The sequence below is a fragment of the Elephantulus edwardii genome, unplaced genomic scaffold, assembly GCF_000299155.1.
Source record: "Elephantulus edwardii isolate Elephantulus edwardi_28Jun2011 unplaced genomic scaffold, EleEdw1.0 scaffold00148, whole genome shotgun sequence".
NCBI lineage: Eukaryota > Metazoa > Chordata > Mammalia > Macroscelidea > Macroscelididae > Elephantulus > Elephantulus edwardii.
The window spans coordinates 4,228,678-4,230,916 of NW_006399898.1; positions in this window are offsets into that span (position 1 = coordinate 4,228,678).

Sequence of the window (2,239 nt, forward strand, 5' to 3'; positions counted from 1 at the left end):
CAAAGACCATGTCCTGTATCAGGCGCACCTTCGTCAGATACATACATAAATTATGTTGTTGTTAAATGCCATTGAATCATGGGCGACTCATAGCGACCCTATGAACGAAAGTCCTCAACACTTGTATAACTTTCTTCTTTTCTCCAAGTTCACAGTGATTCCAGAGGGAAGCTATTTCCGAAGTGGATGCCACTCGTTTCCAAGTTTAATTGGGGAGCTCCACCAAACTCTGTCCGCCATGGGTAACCAATTATTGTATTCGACACATCAGCGTCACAGTGATATACACACATATAAAAAGATATATGTATATGTATACATATGTGTATATATATAAAGATATCTATAAAAAGATATATATACCACTTGTGTGTGTATATATATATATATATATATATACACACACACACACACCCGTTTATATATACACAACCTGTAAACAGCTACCTCCCTATGTAAATATTTTTAATGCAATCTATATTTATGAACACAAACGTGAATTACGATTCTTTTTTTTTTTTTACGATTCTTGTTGCTATGTATACTTTCCCCTCCAGCCCCGCCAGCACTTTCTCTTTCCGCACTGACATTTTAACCTCCAACAGTTACAATGACTCGGTTTGCTGTCAGCAAAGGGCAGAGGGAAACGCCCGCCAGCAGAGGGCAAGACTCGCCCAGGCGTCCCCATTACCTAAGCAACCGGGCAAACAGCGGATGACCGCTGCCCCAGCCGCTTCTGACTCACTGCGACCCTAAAGGCCGAAAATCCACACGGAAGCGGGCTGCCTTCTCCTTCCCCCCCGGGGCAGGCGCGGGGCTCGAACAGCCCACCTCTCTGACAGCAGCCTCGCGCTGAAAACACCCTGTCAACTGGAGCTCCTCAAAGGGTGGCCAAGAAGCATATATATAGAGATCTTATTTCTGATGGGGAAAAGGGCGTGAAAAGTGGTGGGGAGCACAGCTCAGCAAGCATCAGTCGAGATCAAGTTTGGTCTGGATCCTGGGTGTGGACGAAGCAAAAAAAAGAGGTGGGGTGCCCCGTCCAGAGGGTATGATAATGGCTGTGGACCAGCCGCGGGGCTCCCCGTCCTGCAGTTTTTTATACCGAAGAAAGTGTCTCAAGCGAGCCTGGCCAGCAGTGACTGGCAAGGACGCTTTTTCCCCCTTAGATCTAACTCGGTAATTGAGAGCTTTAACAAAGCGACAGAAACATCACTAGATAACTTCCCGGGTCGAAGCCAAACCTCAAAAGGATTTTGAAAATAGCTTTCAAGCCCCCTCCCAGCTCCACTTAGAGAGCAGGCGAACGGCGCATGCGAACGGCGCATGCGAACGGCGCATGCGAACGGCGCATGCGAACGGCGCATGCGCTCGGCCCACCGGCTGACCTCCTCGTGGCCACCGAGGGCGCAGACCTTCTTCCCGACAGCCCACGGGGTTTTAAAGGGCGGGGAAACGGAACTCTCGCGAGGCCTCTGACGCGCACCGCCGGAAACAGAAGCCACGTGACTCTCCTAGGCGGCCTTCGCCTTCCCCCCCTCCCCCTTCTCGGAAACCCGGCCCCCTCTCCCTTCGCCCACCCTAGAGCCGCGGTAATGGACCGTTTAGGTTCCGGAGATGCCTTGGATCCAACCATTGGTACTGGGCCCGCGGGAGCCGGTGGAGTCCGTGTTTGGCTGAGAAGGCAGGGGGCGGTCACAATGGGGGGGAACCATCTTCCTTCACCTCGGAGGGAGGCGGGGCGGAGCGGGCCCCGCGAACGGGCGGGGGGAGGAAGTCACGTGGGGCGTGGGGCGCGCGCTGCGTACTTGCGTGCGTGATTGCGTATGTGCTTGCGTGCCTCTGAGCCGTCGCCCCGCCTCCTCCCTGGAGGGCGGGGGGGAGCCGCCGGGGGAGGGTCGTCAAAATGGCGGCGGGGAGGTAGGCAGAGCCGGACATCAACGCTGCCGTCGCTGCCTCCACCACCGCCGCCTCCGCTCCGGCCGCCTCCGCCTCCTCGCGCCCTCGCTGTCCGGGCCAAGCCGCGCTGGTGCCGGGTCCCACGGAAACGGTGAGTTCTCTCCTCCGCTCGCCCGTTCTCCTTCCCCACTCCCTTTCCCGGACAGCCTCCCACTCCCACCGTCCTCGGGGGGCCGACTGGGGCCGGGCTGGGGAGGCGGGGGCGGCCACCTCACCCCGACGCGAGGCCTCCGCGGCCCCTCGGCGGCGCGCCCGGGTGTCCGGGGCAGGGTCCCGGCGG